This window comes from Sorex fumeus, unplaced genomic scaffold, assembly GCF_029834395.1.
Source record: "Sorex fumeus unplaced genomic scaffold, SorFum_2.1 ptg000002l, whole genome shotgun sequence".
NCBI classification, from domain to species: Eukaryota; Metazoa; Chordata; class Mammalia; order Eulipotyphla; family Soricidae; genus Sorex; species Sorex fumeus.
The window spans coordinates 77,477,142-77,495,683 of NW_026606059.1; the positions used below are offsets into that span (position 1 = coordinate 77,477,142).

At 38.6% G+C, this 18,542-nt stretch overlaps 1 protein-coding gene across 43 annotated transcripts in view; it reads right to left on the bottom strand.

The window, feature by feature from the left end:
* RIMS2 (regulating synaptic membrane exocytosis 2) overlaps positions 1–18,542 on the bottom strand; it is a 564,867-nt gene that overhangs the window by 450,691 nt on the left and 95,634 nt on the right. The gene's annotated exons all lie outside the window — the stretch shown is intronic.

The window sequence follows — 18,542 nt, forward strand, 5'->3', positions numbered from 1 at the left end:
GAACACTTGATGAAGGACAACCATGCGAGCAAGCAGGGTTCCGCAAAGGATTCAGCACCATCGACCATATCCACATGATAACCAAGCTCATTGAGGTTTCTCGGGAGTTTAAGATGCCGCTCTGTTTAACGTTCATTGATTTAAAGAAGGCCTTTGATTCTGTTGAGACGGAAGCGGTCATTGAAGCCCTAGCCAATCAGGGCATTCAAGCCCAATACATCAGGATCCTCCATGAGCTGTATTGCGGATTCACTACCAGGATCTCACCATTCTTCAAAGAAGTGATCGTTGATGTCAAGAGAGGGGTGCGGCAGGGTGATACCATTTCACCGAAACTCTTCAGTGCCACCCTCGAGAACATCATGCGACGACTGGAATGGGAAGGAATGGGAGTGAAGATAGATGGTCGGCAACTACACCACCTCCTCTTGGCTGATGACATTGTTTTAATAACACCAAACATCAGCCAAGCGGCACAAATGCTGGCCGACTTTGACCGTGAGTGTGGAAAGGTAGGACTACAGCTGAATCTTACGAAGACAATGTTTATGAGAAACAGCCTCGTTCCTGACGCCCCATTCGCTCTCAACGGAACGACCATTTCCGAATGCAACAGCTATGTGTACCTAGGTCGAGAGGTCAACATGACAAATGACCTGGCACCCGAGCTGAGCAGGAGGAAGAGAGCAGCTTGGAACGCCTTCAAGAACGTCGAAGAAATAGCTAAGAGGACAAAGAACCTCAGGCTCCGGGCACATCTCTTTGATTCCACTGTTCTTCCTGCATTAACATATGCCTCAGAGACCTGGGCCCTACGCAAACAAGATGAGAATGCTATTCAGGTCTCCCAAAGAAGAATAGAAAGAGCTATGCTTGGAGTATCACGTTTCACTCAAAGGAGAGAAAGAATCCGGAGTTCTGACATCCATCGACGATCAAGAATCAGGGACACTTTCTCGCCACATCCACGCCAGCATCGGTTGCTTTTGTTCTTTTGAATGTGGGCCAGTCTCTGAGGTGTGAGATGGTATCTCATTGTGGTTTTGATCTGCATCTCCCTGATGATTAATGATGTAGAGCATTTTCTCATGTGCTTTTTTGCCATTCGGATTTCTTCTTTGAGAAAGTTTCTGTTCATTTCATTGCCCCATTTTTGGATGGGGTTGGATGTTTTCTTCTTGTGGAGTTTAACCAGTATTTTGTATATCCTGGATATCAACCCCTTGTCAGATGTGTAGAAAGGGATACTCCTTCACTGTTGGTGGGAATGTCCACTGGTTCAGCCCTTCTGGAAAACAGTATGGACGATTCTCAAAAAATTAGAAATTGAGCTCCCATTTGACCCAGCAATACCACTCCTGGGAATATATCCCAGAGAGGCAAAAATGTATAGTCGAAGTGACATCTGCACTTGTTTGTTCATTGCAGCACTCTTTACAATAGCCAGAAACTGGAAGAAACCTGAATGCCCAAGAACAGATGACTGGTTAAAGAAACTTTGGTACATCTACACAATGGAGTACTATGTAGCTCTTAGAAAAGATGAAGTCATGAAATTTACATACAAGTGGTACAATATGGAAAGTATCATGCTAAGCGAAATGAGTCAGAAAGAGAGGGATAGACATAGAAAGATTGCATTCATCTGGGGGATATAAAGTAACAAAGTATGAGATTAATACCCAAGAATAGCTGAGATCAGCACCAGGAGGATTACTCCATAACTTAGAGGCCAGCCGGGTATCCTAGAGGAAAGGGCTATTCAGATAGAGAAGGGAGCACCAAATAAAGGATGTTTGGAGGATCCTCCCAGGAGGGGAGATGCATGTCGAAAGTAGACTATGGACTGAACATGTTTGCCACTCAATGCCTCTTTTGCAGACCACAACACCCAAAAGGAGAGAGAGAACACAGGGGATTGCCCTGCCACAGAGACGGGGGGATGGGGGGATGGGGGTGGGAGGGATATTATCCATGGTGGTGGAAAATGGGCACTGGTGGAGGGATGGGTATCTGATCATTGTATAATTGAAACCAAAGCACAAAAAATTGTAAATCTACAACTTTAAAAAAAATAAAATAAAATAAAGGGGGAAAAAAAAAATAAAAAAATAAAAAAAAAAAAAAAAAAGAAACTTTGGTACATCTACACAATGGAGTACTATGTAGCTGTTAGAAAAGATGAAGTCATGAAATTTACATACAAGTGGTACAATATGGAAAGTATCATGCTAAGCGAAATGAGTCAGAAAGAGAGGGATAGACATAGGAAGATTGCATTCATCTGGGGGATATAAAGTAACAAAGTATGAGATTAATACCCAAGAATAGCTGAGATCAGCACCAGGAGGATTACTCCATAACTTAGAGGCCAGCCGGGTATCCTAGAGGAAAGGGCAGTTCAGATAGAGAAGGGAGCACCAAATAAAGGATGTTTGGAGGATCCTCCCAGGAGGGGAGATGCATGTCGAAAGTAGACTATGGACTGAACATGTTTGCCACTCAATGCCTCTTTTGCAGACCACAACACCCAAAAGGAGAGAGAGAACACAGGGGATTGCCCTGCCACAGAGACAGGGGGGGTGGGGGGATGGGGGTGGGAGGGATATTATCCATGGTGGTGGAAGATGGGCACTGGTGGAGGGATGGGTATCTGATCATTGTATGATTGAAACCAAAGCACAAAAAATTGTAAATCTACAACTTTAAAAAAAATAAAATAAAATAAAGGGAAAAAAAAAAGAATCAGGGACACTGTCTCATTTGCCAAGGTGTCGAAAATCAGATGGGCTGGTCACGTCGATTTGCTCGAGCGGGCCCAGTAACGTCTCCATTGGAGACTTTGTTGTTACTGTGTCTGGCATATCGAATACTCTCGGTAGCTTGCCGGGCTCTCCGAGAGGGGCGGAGGAATCGAACTTGGGTCGGCCATGTTGGCCGCGTGTAAGGCGAACGCCCTACCCGCTGTGCTATCGCTCCAGCAGGCTGGTCACGTAATGAGATTTAAAGAGGACCGCTGGACTAGAGCTGTTACCGACTGGATTCCACGGGATGTCAAAAGACCGCGTGGCCACCCACCTACCAGATAGTCAGACTTCTTCGTCAAGATCATGAACAATCAGTTTGAGGCCCTTCATGTTCCCGGAGCGAACAGATGCCATTGGGCTACACTAGCACGCGACAGGGACAAATGGAGATGTTACTGGCGCCCGCTCGAGCAAATCGACGACTAACGGGAAGTTAAGTGATTAAGTGATTAAATTCTTACACTAAAAAGAACGAAAGACTCATCTTTGATTCAAGAAAGGAAAGAATTAGAAAGAACATTGAATTCAAGAAAGGAAAGAAGGGAGGAAATAAAAAATGGAGAAAAAAAAGAGCTAGTGATACCAAATGTTGATGTTTTGAAAGGTCAATAAATGATAAACTTAGCCAGAATAATGAAGAAAAAAATACAAATTACCTTCTGCAAGAATGAGAGACAATACTGTCCAGACACCACAAAAATGAAGATTAAAGCATTGAGAGAATTCTACAATACCAGGCCCATAAATTCTACAACATGCATGAGAAATGTTCAAATTCAAAAGACTTCAAGTTTCAAGATTCCAAACATTTAAGAAATTATATCAATTTTCCACAATTCCTTCCAGAAAATAAAAGAGAAATATTTTCCAATACTTACTCTATAAGTAGAGTCAGTGTTACTATACTAAAATCACACAAAAATATAACAATAGTTGGTTTGGAGCTATAGTACAGTGGGTAGGGTGTTTGCCTTGCACACGTCCTACCCAGGTTCAATCCCCAGCATTCCACATGAGCACCTGAGCACCACCAGGAGTAATTCCTGAATGCAGAACCAGGAGTAACCCTTGTAACCCTTGTGCATTGCCATGTGTGACCCAAAAATTTATACATATAAATATAAATATATATATATATATATAACAAGGGGGCTGGAGAGAGTTCAGTGAGTAGAGGGCTTGTCTTGCACATGGTTGATCTCTGGCACCACATATGTTGCCCCAGGCTGGCCAGAAGTGATCCCAGAGTACAGAGCTAGGAATGACCCCTGAGTACTGCTGGGTGTGACCCCCATAAAAAAAAAACATCATATATATGTATATATATCAAGAAGAAAATTATAGACTAATATTCCTGATGAGAAAATGCAAGCACTCAGAGAGAAGTTAAAAGAAACCACAATCACAAATACTGTTTATCTAGCGAATGCAAAGCTTATTCCACGTTCTAAATTCAAATAATGTAATTCACCATACTAAGAGACTGAGAGGAAATAAAATTATGTCAAACTATACTGAGAAAGAACTTGACTCTGAAAACTAGAAACAGAAGAAACTTTATTAAACAATAAGGGCACATAACAAAAGAACCCTACACCCAAAAATCATATTGTAGCATGAAAATATTAATGTTTCCCTCTTAAAATCAGAGATAAAAAAACAAGGTCTTCTCTCATTACACTAACTGATACTGGACTGTAAATTCTGTCAAGTGCATTAAAGAAAAAGCAATAAAAATAAAAGACAGAAATTAGAAAGGAAAACAACAAATACAATTGCCTTTGTATAAAATCCTAATGAAACTAAGAAACTCCTACAATACTACAAAACTCCTACAATCAGTAAATGAAAGGCTGGGAATATGATCCAGGGAGAGCACAAGATTTCCACGTGGAGGACCTGAGTTCAATCCCTGGCACTGAAAGGAAACAAAAGGCGAGGGCGGGGGGGGGGGGGAGTAATAAACAAATAATTAACAAAGCAAGGTCACAAAAAGTAATAAACAAATAATTAACATAGCAAGGCCACAAGATGTAAGTTTAATATACAAAAACAATGCACTGTTTAATATACTTTGGCTACAGTAGCAACGGATGACTAAAATTCAAAAGTTTAATGAACAATAAACTTACAACAGCAACAAAAATGTAAAAAAGACAGGCATTGATCTAACAAAACAAACACAAAATTTCTACTCTGCAAACTTGAAAACAATGATAAAGGATATGTGTGAGGCCATGGGTTCAATGCCCAATGGTAGACACACACACACACACGAAATAAAATATGAGAATTGTGCTTTGTCCATTAATCAAAACTTAATATTGTTAACAAGGCAATTCTGTCAAAAATTTATCTGTCCCTGGGGGAAAGCTAGTATAGCAGCTAAGAGTCCTGGCACCGCAGATGGTCCCCTGGGCACCACCAGGATTGATTCCCTAAGCACACAGTCAGGAGTACAAGCCCTGAGCACAGCCAGTGTGGCCCAAAATCAAAACAAAACAGAATAAAACAAAAGACAAAACTGCTATCTTCAAATTCAATGTCACTGCAATTGTGATTTTTTAAAAATTTACAAGCAAACACTAAAATTAATAAGAAAAAACAAAAGCCAAATCAACATGGCATTAGCAAAGACATAAAGAATAAAGACATAAAGAACCCAGAACAGTTCAACAGTTAAAAGACCTTTTTTTATAGTCGAAGTCACATCTCCAATTGTTTGTTCATTGCAGCACTCTTTACAATAGCCAGAATCTGGAAAAAACCTGAGAGCCCGAGAACAGATGACTGGTTAAAGAAACTTTGGTACATTTACACAATGGAGTACTATGTAGCTGTTAGAAAAGATGAAGTTATGAAATTCACATACAAGTGGTACTACATGGAAAGTATCATGTTAAGCGAAATGAGTCAAAAAGAGCGGGATAGACACAGAAAGATTACATTCATCTGGGGAACATAAAGCAACAAAAAGGGAGACTAACACCCAGGAATGGCTGAGATTAGTACCAGGAATTTTGCTCCATGATTTGAAGGCCAGCCACACGTGCTAGGTGAAAAGGAAGCTCAGATAGAGAAGAGAGCACCAAATAAAGGGTGTTGTGAGGACCCCCCAGGGTGGGAGAAGCATGCTAAAAGTAGTCTATAGACCAAACATGATTGCCACTCAATGCCTCTCTTGCAAAACACAGTACCCAAAAGAAGAGAGAGAGAACAAGGGGGAATGCCCTGCCATAGAGGCAGGGTGGGATGCGGGGATGGGGGGGAAGCTGGGACCCGTGGTGGTGGAGGATGGGCACTGGTGGAGGGATGGGTACTTGATCATTGTATAACTGAAACCCAAGCACAAAAATTTATAAGTCTATAACTGTACCTCATGGTGTTTCACTAATAAAAAAATAATTTAAAAAAGACCTTTTTTTTCCTCCTTAGTGATTATGCCCATTCAAAGGAGAGAGACTCGTTCTTTTAAGTAACGGAAAATTTTGATGGAAGTCATTAAAATCTATGTATGAAGCAAGTGAACCTCAACTCATACTGCACAACTTATACAAAAATTAACACAGTGAATTTCACAATTAAAGTCAAAGGATTAGAAAACAAAATATGACTAAAACTTTCAGAAAACAAAACACAAAGGAAATTATGACCTTGAATTAAATAAATGTTTCAATGATATATCAGATAAGTATTTCTTTCATAAGATGCAACGGTATGAACTAGAAAGCCCTCACTCATATATAAACGAATGAGAATGGCTGTGTCCCATAAAACATTATTCATACCAGGGCACTGAGGGGTATAGCCTTGGTACCAGGTCTGCTGCCTTGTTGGCAAAGTGGCACCAGAAGTTGCTATGGGTCATGTGCACAGCTTGGGAGGCCCAGCATACACATACACACACACACACACACACACAAAACATACATAGACACAAAATTTGAACTAAACTTTATGCCAGTTATACAATCCCAAAATGCTATCATGAAAAGAATTTTTCTCAATTACATAAAAGTATAAAAATCATTCTCAATTAACAGGGTACACCAAAATAGGCAGACAGCCATATCTGACCTACAGAACAATCTGTCCACTTCTATACAATATGACTTGATGTACTCTGTGGTCTCAATTACATCTCTTCAACCACATAAATATATACCTAGTGCCAATACATTCAAAACATTATTGCAGTTTAACTTTTTCTGTTTAAAGGGAATACTTTAAGTAATACTACTTTCCTTCATGAACTCCAACTAGATTTGCAGGAATATCTTCAAACACAAAACAATCTCCAGGACTAAGAGATAGTACAGGGTAAGAGGCCTGCCTTGCACATCTGGATTCAATCTTCAGCATCCCATATGGTCCGCTGGACACCTGAGTGTAATTCCTGAGTGCAGAGTCAGAAGTAAACCCTGAGCATAACCAGGTGTGGTCCAAAAACAAACAAAAAGCTCCAATACAGGAAACCAAAAAAAATGTATTAGAAAAGGCATGATTTTAAGTGAACTGCTGAATGAACTCTGTCTCAGAGCTTCTCCCTGCATTTAAAAGATCATCTTTTCCTGCGTGAAAAGCACTGACCAGGTCTATTATATCCCTGCTGATACACATTATCTCTAATATACCACTCAGTAACAGGCTAAACCCCACTGGGAAAAGGAGGAAAGAGGGCAAAAAGAAGAAAATGAGAATGAGTGACACTTTGTTTCAGCTGAGAGGCACTAGAGCATCAGGCAAGTTAGCAGGATGCCCAGAGCAGAAATCAAAGCTAGTTAAGTGAACTAAGCTATCACGCCGCAATTGACTCACGGGAAGTGGAAGTCCCATTTCACACACGGGGAGATGACTAGTCACCTAGTCACACAGGCAGTAAGATAGTAATTAACTATCCCAAGTGCTAGATTAGAACTATTTAAATCCTCAGATAGAAAGGCTGAGGTAATCCCAAAGGTTGTTGCTATTAAAACTGCAGGATGAGATTAAATGGTTCCACTGTGGAGAGAAAAGAGATAAAGAAGCCACCATCCAAACAGGACATGACTATGAGGGTTTGAGAATATCAGAGTGTATCCATCCTACTGCTCCTATAAAACCAGAACATACCATATGGAGCACTGAGGGTATACAAGAAGACTTGGGATTCATCGCCTGCCAAGAAGAGCCTGTTTTCCCTTCCCATTGATAAATACACAAAATAGTTTTTCTGTCCCCAGTCATTCTTCAACTAGTTTAATAATCCAGTATCCAGTCTAATTCCAAATTCTAACAAAGCTTATCAATGGTCTCTCTGAACCTAAAGTTAAAGAATAAAGATTTTCAGCTCCTTTCTAAAATCTCAGTAATATGTGAAATTACAATCCATCATGTTCACCACAATCTTGACCTTTATAGTTCTCTTCCTTCTGGTTTACATCCTATATACGTGGCTTTTTAATTTTTTCATCTATATGTTAATTATTTGTCACTGTAGAGGCCCTATTTATAGTAAGTGTTCCCCCTCCCCAATATAATACTCCTTCCCTAAATATACAAGGCAACTAGACTGCAACAACATGTGCCATTTACTTATTTCTGCTTCTTCTATTGGTCACTCAACATCATATTTTCATATTATAATCTAAACATATAAACTGTAGCCACAGCATAAGGTGCTTACTGTAAAGAGATACTATTATTCCTTATTTTGCAAAGACATTTTCTTACCAGAGCAATAGCACAGTGGTAGAGCGTTTGCCTTGCACACAGCCATCCCGGCCGAGCTGGGTTCGATTCCTCCGCCCCTCTTGGAGAGCCCGGCAAGCTACCGAAAGTATCTCACCCGCGGGGCAAAGCCTGGCAAGCTACTCGTGATGTATTCAATATGCCAAACACAGTAACAAGAAGTCTCAAAATGGAGACGTTACTGGGCCTGCTCAAGCAAATCGATGAACAACGGGAGGACAGTGTTTGTTTCTAACTCATTTTCTCACTCATGCTCCCACAGATGGTAAGTGATTAAAGACAAATACAAACTTAGCGTTTCTCCATAATCCAATATCCTAACCACAGCAGCCTTTATTTCTAATTCCTGCATCTGAGTGACTATGTAATGTTCCCTGTTTATATAAACAGAGTTGTTTATATGTTATGTGATGAGTAAGTATATTTTATTCATCAACTTCCTTAAAGTTGGTCCTTAATAATTCATTACTATATAATATTTCTGTGATAACATGTATAAGCTTAGTATGGCACATTTGCAAGAACACACATAACTCCAGTTCACTATATATTTAAAAATTCTCCCCAACTAGTGTATCTCCAAACAGGGTACAAAAAGTTGCCATTTTTTCTCCTTTCAGTGAAATTATTACACTTTAAATTTTGTGTGGCACTACTACTTTTAATCTTCACCAATTCTTATAGATATAAATTGTAATATTTTTAATTAACATTCCCACTAATGAAGTACTGTCAATTGTACTGCCTGTGAATGGATTACCCATTCACTCTACTCCTTACCAATATCTACAGATATGACTGCATTTTTCTTGATTTGCAGGAGCACCGTGATATACTGACCTTTTATAAGTTGAACACACCAAATACCCAACTCTTAAAACAGACTTAATTTTGAACATGAAGTTCTTTATTAAACAAAAGCTTTAAGTTTGTTAGAATCAGATATATCTATACCATCGTTTGTGGTTCCATGGTCCTGGTAGCTAACTCTAAGAAATACTCCTCAACCAGACCGCAAAATTTCTTTTTTTTCTAACAGCTTCACAATTTCTTCCCTTGTGTTTAGGCTTTTAATCAATCTTGATTTTATTTTTATGTAATACAATGCAGAAAATTTAATTTCCATTTTCTCCATACAGAGACCCTTTTTTCCCAGCAGCATTAAACAGCTCACTTTCTTCCACTGATTTGGGATGGCAATCTGTTATATACTACATTCCACATGTACAGAGGTCTATTTATGGATTCTGTATTCAACTTCATTGCTTCCTACTCCAGAACAACACTATCGGAACTAAACTCCAAATACAATAAAAGGTATAAAAACATCATAAAAGGCCTGAGAAATAGTACAGTGAGTAGGGCACTTATTTTGCCCGCTGTCAACCCAGTTCAATCCCCAGCACCTCTTGTGGTTCTCAGAGCACTGCCAAGACTAATTCCTGAGCACAGTGCCAAGAGTAACCCCTGAGCATCGCTATACATGGCCCCCAAATTTAAAAAATTTAACTACATTTTTTCAAAAAGATCTTAAGCATATAAACTTTAGTATAAAACTTTCCAGTGATGCACATCAGAGGTCAGCACACTTTTTCTATAGAGGAACTGGAAATAAATATTTTAGGCCTTGTGTGGATAGGGTCCCAATCAACACTGCCATTTGATGCAAGAGCAGACACGGATGACAGACAACAAATGAGCTTAACTGCATCCCAATAAAACTTTACTTATACCGGAAAACATTTAGGATGTGAACCACAGCCCCTAATATGCAGACCCTTGATACAGATAAATGAGTCAAAGATATACTCATGTGTTACAAATATCTCAAAGATACATAATAGTATGTGCAGTTAGAAATACTGCTTTTCAGGCTAGAGGGATGGTACAGAAGATAGGGCACTTGCCTTTCATGCAGCCAACCTGGGTTTGATCACCAGCACCACATAGGATCCCCTGAGCCCACTAGGAGTGCTCCTTGAGCACAGAGCCAGAAGTGACCACTCAGCACCATTGGGTGTGGTAGCCAAACCAAAAAAAAGGTGGGTGGGGGGTGGAGAAATACTGCCTTTCCTACTTTTTTCATAGAACCATTTTATCGCATTTTTCCACGCATATTTCTGACATTAAAATCTCCGTAATCACTAGAGAACCTCAGTAAGTTCATTGGTTTTCCACGGTAATTTGTCTTCACTTAAGTTCTCTGGGAGAAAAATTTTCAATCCATATTTATTATTTTAGCTAATTTTACTCCCTGTCACTACTTATTTTTTGTTGTTGTTACTGTTTTCCCAGTAACCGCTGTTTTGCTGTCTTCCCGTTCATCTTATAGATGTGCATTCATGGTTTTAAAATGTAATAACTTACATGATTCCTTTATGGCAGGGAAAGTGAAGACTGACCATACCCAGTAGTGCCCATGAGCTACTCCTGGCTTAGGAAATGCTATGTGATGCTGATGCAGGGGACCAAACTGGGGTTACATGAAGACAAGAGCTTTATGTCCCTCCTCTCCATATTGCTCTTTTTCATGGCAGCCTATAGAGGCTTTGCTTACTATAAGCCAGCATTTGTCACAGAGAACCCTAGGATTCTTGATTGACACTTTAAATTTCTTTATACCTCTTTCACATATCCTCTGGGTAATCTCTATAGGTATAGATAAGTTTGTGTGGGGGGCTTTCAGAATCTATTGCTACAAAGAAGTACTTAATAGCACAAAGCAAAGAAATTGAGAGTTTCTCACAGTAAGATAGATTAATGTAAAGATCGAGGAATATGTACATCAGGAAGAAATTACATTCCTAAACATATATGCATTTGAAGATGGACCTGCAAACAAGAATGAGCATACAACCTGCCAGAACTTGTGGGATGCAGCAAAAGCAGTGTTGAGAGGAGAGTTCATAGCTATGAAAGCTTTCATCAAAAAGAAAGAAAGTGCCCAAATAATATATTAACGCACAGGCTTAATAAATGAGAAAATGATCAACAAAAGCAACCCAAAGCAAGCAGGGGGAAAATAATAAGACTTAGGACAGAAATTAATTGAAATTCAAAAAAAATTTCAAAAATTAATGAAACCAAGAGCGAATTCTTCAGAAAAATAAGCAATATCTATAAACAACTACCAAGATTCACAAAGAAAGAAGAGAAAATCCTAACAAACCAAATAAGAAATGAAAAGGAGGACATCACAAGAATCCATGAAAATTCAAAAAGCATCAGAGGTTACTTTGAAAATCTGTATACCACAAAATGAGAAAACCTAGAAGAAATAGATAAATTCCTCGACTCCTATAACTTCCCAAGGCTGAACCAAGAAGATACAGAACATCTGAGCAGAACTCAATTAATTTCTGTCCTAAGTCTTATTATTTCCCCTCCTCCTTGCTTTGGGTTGCTTTTGTTGAAGAAATAGAAATGGTAATCAGAAGTCTCCCAAAAAACAAAAATCCCAGGCCTATGTGGATTCAGTAGTGAGTTCTTTCAAATCTTTAGAAAAAGAGTTACTGCAAAACATTTTCAGGAAATTGAAAAGAACAGAAACACAAATAATTTCTATGAAGCACACATTGCCCTGATACCAAAGGCAGAGAGAGAGAGAGAGAGAGAGAGAGAGAGATAATGGACCGTATCCCTGATGAACATAGATGCAAAGATCCTCAACAAAATACTAGCAAATCGAATAGAACAACTCATAAAAAAGATTATATACCATGACCAAGTGTGATTTATCCTGGGGATGCAAAGATGGTTTAATATACACACGTCCAATAAACATAACACACCATATCAACACACACAAAAAAATAAAAATCAGACAACTAACCTAGAAACATCATGATGCCTCCGAACCTTCCCAGGTAGACCAGTCTGAGCTGAAAACTTTGAAGCTTTCTTGGAATGGGAGCAGGCAACTTCCCCTTTCTGACTGAAGGCACAGCAGCCTACATCCACACCCGACACCATCTGATATAGAAAAGGCCCGATTCCACAACTGAATCTAATCAGGATGTCAAGCCATCAAACTGATCCAAATCTATACATCCTGGATCACACAGCCACATACACAGCCATGTGACACCTCCAAATTTCAAAGTACTGTCAGCCTAGTAGGATCACAATAAATCTGATGGGAAAATTGTGCAGAAGGATCATCAATCTCAGTGAGTGAAAACAACAACACAGAAGGCTCAACTAGCACCAACCAGACCAGTAAATCCATAAATCCTCAGTGATTTCAGTAACACCATTATGCAATATCACAATTATCACAAATTTACTTTTACTGATCTAAATTTTGATCATTTCATTTGTCTTTATGTTGTAACAAGCATTATCAAGTAAATTTGTTTCTACAAAAAGGGGCAGGCTGTGGTGGTGAGGACATTGATGGAGGGAAGGTCACAATGGTGGTGGGACTGGTGCTGGAACATTTAATGCCTGAAACAACTGCATTACGAAAAACATGGTAAGTGACAGTGTTTTTATAGTAAAAAAAATTTTAATAGAATAAAAACTATATGATCACAAAAGTAGACACAGAGAAAACATTTGACAAGATACAACACCCATTCCTGATTTTAAAACAAAAAGAAAAATCAAACATAAAAGACCCATCTCTAGAACAGGAGAGATAAGTACCAGAGGATTACTCCACAGCTTAGAAGCCTGCCTCACATGCTGGGGGGAAATGCAGCTCAGATAGAGAAGGGACCACCAAGTAAAGGGTGCTAGGAGGGCCTGCTCGGGATGGGAAATGCAGACTGACAGTAGACTATAGACCAAACATGATGGCCACTTAATACCTTTACTGCAAACCATAACACCCAAAAGGAGAGAGAGAACAAAAGGGAATGCCCTGCCACAGAGGCAGGGTGCGGTGGAGGGGATGGGGCAGGACTGGTGGGAGGGATGTTGGGACCATTGGTGGTAGAAAATGGGCATTGGTGGAGGGATGGGTACTTGACCATTGTATGACTGAAACGCAAGTACAAAAGTTTGTAACTCTGTAACTATACCCCACAGTGATTCACTAATGAAAAATTTTAAAAATAAAAAGAAATCACTTTTGATATTTCTGAAAAAAAGAGAAAAAAACACCCCTGGGAAGTGGGAAGTTCACCAAAACACCTCACCGAGATACCCTATCCAGATGGATTATCAGTCAGATCTAAAGAAACTATACAGAGCTTTATGGATAGGCAAACGCTCAGAGAATTCATAGCCTTCAAGCCAGTTTTGCAAGATGCATTAATACGGCTTCTTTAAAGAACAGGAGAAACTTCCCATCATATGGTGCTGAATATAGTACTCACTAATGTTGTACATGGTTGTCCTCTACTAGGTTAAGAAGGTTAAAAACATACATCAATTAATAATCACAATTTGACTTTTATTGATTCATTTTCTAAAAATTCTATTCACCATTTTTGAAGTTTTTGGACCAAGTAAAATGAAGTTTTTGGACCAAGTATATGCCTGCCAACAAGGCAAAAATAAGTCACATTTATGATAAGAAAGATATGATGATTACTGCAATAAGGTTCAAGTACAAACTAAAATGTAATGCAATGTGTTTTAGATGCCAGGGTTGAAAACTTAATTATGTAAATGAGAATAGACAGTATACTTTATTATATTAAGTGATTTGAATTTTATTTACATAGGTTAAAATCATAGCAGTTAATCATTACAAATTGACTTTTATTGATTTATTATCTGATAATTTCATTTGCCATTTCTTTACGTTGTATTGGAGCAAGAAATACGAAATAATTTTGTTGTATGCCTACCAAGAGGTAGGCTGAGAGATAGCAGGGAAATGGGGGAACACTGGTGATGGGACTGGTATTGCAACATTGTATACCTGAAACAATTCTTTTGTGAACAGCTTTGTAAATCACAGTGTCTTAATTTAAAAAAAGAAAAAGAATATGGACTCATAAAAATACAGAAAGATAAAAAATACACAACAAAATGGGAATTGAAGGAACCTTCGTCAACATAGTCAAAGCCATTTATCAGACAATCACAGTAAACATTATACTCAGTGGGTAAAAATAAATCCCATAACAATTAAGTAAGAAAAAAAATATTAAGGGTATTCAGATAGAAAAGCAAAAACTCTTACTCTGACATAATACTACATTTAGAAAACCCTAAAGACTATCAAAAAAGCTCCAGAAACAATAGATTTGCACAGTAAAATGTCAGATTACAAAAATTAACATGTAAAAGTGAATGCCTTTCCTATATGCAAATAGTGAAGCAGAAGATATTTAAAAAAAAATTTCATTCAAAATTGTGCTTCCGAAATCAGATTAAGGAAAGAGGGACCTATACAAAGAAAACAACAAACCACTACTTTGGGCACTACTCCCCAAAACATTATACAGATTTAATACAGTCACTGTATGAACACTCATGCCATTTTTTTAAAAAAAATTGATAAAACACTCCTAAAATTCATATGGAATAATGACCAACCTAGCTCCCTGAATAGCTAAACCAATCTTTGGGAAAAAGAAGATGGAGGCATTACTGTCTCCAATTTCAAGCTGTACTACAAAGTGGTAATAATTAGAACAGTATGATATTGAAATAAAGACTGATCCTCAGATCAATGGAACAGAGTTGAAAATCCAGAGACAGACTCTCAGATACATGATCATTTAATCTTCACTAAAGAAGCAGAAAATATGAAGTGGAGCAAGGAAAGTTTCTTAAACAAGGGGTGATGGGGAAACTGGTCATTCATATTCAAAAAAACGAACCCAGGCCTCTTTCTAATGCTATGCACTAAAGTAACATCAAAAGAGATTAAAGACCCAATATCAGACCTGAATCCATAAGGAACATAGAGGAAAACGTTGACAGAACACTCCATGGCACTGAAGCTACAGACATTTTTAAGGATAAAACAAAGCTGAAAATGGAAGCTGGAAAGTGGAAGCAAGAATAAAAAAATGAGACTACATTACAGAGCTTCTGCACCTCAAAGGAAATGGTGACAGAATACAAAAACAGCCCACAGAGAGCAAGAAATTATTAGCTCACACCTGAAGCCAGAGTGACAGTACAGCAGGTCAAACACTTGTCTTGCATAAGGTTAACCCGGATTCAATCCCTGGCACCCCAGATGGTCCCCAGAGCTCTCCAGGAGTGATCCCTGAGCACAGAGCCAGGAGTAAGCCCTGAGCACCACTAGATATGACCCAGAAACCAAAATATAAATAAATAACAAAGTGCCTTTAAAATTAAAAAAAAAAATCCAACTCATCAAAAAATGGGAGAGAAGGTAAACAGGAACATCTTCAAAGAAGAAATACAAATGGCCAAAGGAATAAAAAAAATGCTTTATATCACTGATCATCAGGACATGTAAATCAAAACAACAATGGGATCTCACCTCAAACCAGTGAGACTGGCACTCATCACAAAGAACAACAACCAGTGTTGATGTGGATGCGGGGGGGGGGGGGGGGGGTGAGAGGGGGGGAAGGGACCCTAATTAACTCTGGGAATGTCAACTGGTTGAGCCTTTTTGGAAGACAATATGCACACTCCCCCAAAAGCTATGAATTGAGCTTCCATATGGCCCAGCAAGTCCACTCCTGGGAATATACCCCAAGGGCCCAATAACACAATGCTGTAAAGACATCTGCACTCCTGTGTTCGTTGCAGCACTATTCACAATAGTCAAAATCTGGAAACAACCCACTCGCCCAAGAACAGATGACTGGGTAAAGAAGTTTTGATACACACACATAATGGAATACCAGAAGAAAAGATGAAGTAATGAAATTTGCTTATACATGTGTGGATCTGGAGAGTATCATGCTGAGTGAAATAATTCAAAGGGAAAGGGACAGAAACAAAATGGTCCCTTTATATTGTGGGATATAAAGAAAAACAATAGGGGAATAACTAATGCCCAAAGACAACAGAAATGAAGGACAGGAAGAATTGGTCCTTAGTAGGAAACTTGCCACAGTTGGCAAAGGAGGAATAGGACAGGAAGGGACCACTAAGACAATGATAGAGAGAAGTGGTCATTCTGGACAAAAACTTGATGCTGAAAGGAGGTAAAGTGATATGCATGATACCCTTTCAGTAACAGTATTGCAAACCACAGTGTCTAAAAAGGAAAAAGAAAAAGGTGCTTGCCATAGAGGCAGTTGCGGGGGGGGGGGGGGGGGGTTGGAGGGGTGGCAGGAAGGAAAGTGGGGATGCTGGTGAAGGGAAGTGGGAAATGGTAAAGGGACTGGTGTGCAAATATTGCATGCCTAAAATTCAATCATGAATTATTTTGCAACTTTGTAATTCATGCTGATTCAATTTAAAAACTTAAAATAAAATACACCCCAAGAGTATAGTTGATAGAGCCCTTGACTGTGTCTAACCCTGTTTCTACCCCTGGCATCCCATATGCTTCCCCTAATCCCCACCAAGAGTGATCCCTGAGCACAGAGTCAGGAATAATCTCTGAACACCAATAGGTGTGGCCCAAAAACCAAGCAATGAAAACAAACTAAATACACCTCCAAAGAAGAAAAAAATATAAAAGTTCTTAAAGAAAATAACGTATATTAACCAATAACTAATTTTTAACACATAAAAGTACTAGGCTCTTCTCCTACTAGCTTGCTATCTGAAAAGATAAAAGGAGAACAACTTAAATTTATTTTTAAAGTAAATCCAACTGTTTAATTTTGTTTAAGCCAACCAAATATCACTTTATTTCAAAGGTTTTGGGGGGGTTGTTCTTTTCTTTGTTTAAGAAGGTCTCAGAACAATGTTTGGGGGCCCTGGGTCACACACACTATTTGAGAGCCCAATGCTGCCTGACCCTGCAGTACTGTGGGACCTCCCAACCCCAGTAGAAATGCACAGCAACTGTTAGGAGCTATATAACGAACATAGTTTTACTGAATCTTAAGTGAAATGTTGACAGAACTTACAAGGCATGCGAGGCAACAAAATTAATGAGATTACACCCATCACCAACAACATGAAGGAGACATCCATCTTCTACTTTTCAATCATGGCAATGCATCAATGTTTTTGCAACTTTTTTCACCAGGGCTCCTAGGAAGCATGTACTGTTCTCTTCATGAGTCACACTACTTCTCAATCTACCCAGTCCTATAAAACATTTCTTCACATACAGAACTCCTAGTTTTACAAAAAAGCACAAAGGCTGAGAGGGATAACCGTTTCTGAGTAAGAAGTGCAAGTTGCTGTTAAATATACTGGGTAAACTCTAAACACAGGCAGCCTTTCTCACTTGATCAGTAAGTTCTTCCCAACATAAATAACATTGTGTGAATAAAAATATACAAGTGTGAAGGCCAGAGAGATAATATAGGGGTTAAAGTGCTTATCTTGCATGATGCTAACCCCAGTTCAATCTCCAGCGATGCTTATGGTCCCCTAAATACCACCAGGAGTGATCCTAAGCACAGAGCTATGAATAAGCCCTGAGCACTATTAGGTGTGATCAAAAACATTTTTTAAAAAAAAGAAGAAGAAAAGAAAAGAGAGAAAAAGATACAAGTGTGAACAATGTTTTAATGTTTTCTAATCTGCAATAAAATGAAATAAAGTGAAAAAACATTTGGGTCAATGTAAGAATTGCTGCATTTCCCAAATTATTATTCACAACCTAATGAAATGTTTAGTGAAAGTGAAGATTGAGTGGGGAATAATTTTGACAAACATTTTAAGTTCTAACACACCATTTGAGTATACTGAAAAATTCAAAAGATTACAATGAAGAAAACTTCTTAAACTTTTTAAAATGAAGATGGAATTTGGGCGCTAATGTCACCCGGAATTATTTTTAAGAGAAATGCACTATGGAATAGATTGCTTTATTGGAGAAAGACAGTTTTCTGGATACGCAGGTGATATTATATTAAAACTGAGGAATGAATTATCTATTTTTAAAACTCTATACATTGTCCTTTAAAATATATACATACGTATATATACATATTA